Raw genomic sequence first — 400 nt, forward strand, 5'->3', positions numbered from 1 at the left:
GGGGGGGGGGGGCAACCTCTGATAGGCAGCAGTTCACTAGACCCCTTCAACAAGTTTGGAGGGAAAAAAGATTAACCCCACCAACTGCAAAATTGGATGGCACTTCTCAACTCCAACCAAATGGGATCACCTCTGTAGCGCCTGAGGAACGCCCCCTTTAGAGAGAAATCTCGCCATAAGTGATTACCCACCGCTTCCAGGAGGTCCAACTACTGAAGAGGTTATGAACGAGTTGCGAGAGGTTACGTTCCAATATACCAGCTGTTCTGAGCCCACCGAGAGTGCAGCTAGGAAACAAAGAGTCATCAATAGTGAGGAATCGGGGTTGATGGAATCTACAGCAGCTAGAATCATCGAGGCAGCTCAGCGGAACATCGAAAGGGAAAACTTTCAACTCCTG

This window comes from Brassica oleracea, unplaced genomic scaffold (genome assembly GCF_000695525.1).
Source record: "Brassica oleracea var. oleracea cultivar TO1000 unplaced genomic scaffold, BOL UnpScaffold00915, whole genome shotgun sequence".
NCBI lineage: Eukaryota > Viridiplantae > Streptophyta > Magnoliopsida > Brassicales > Brassicaceae > Brassica > Brassica oleracea.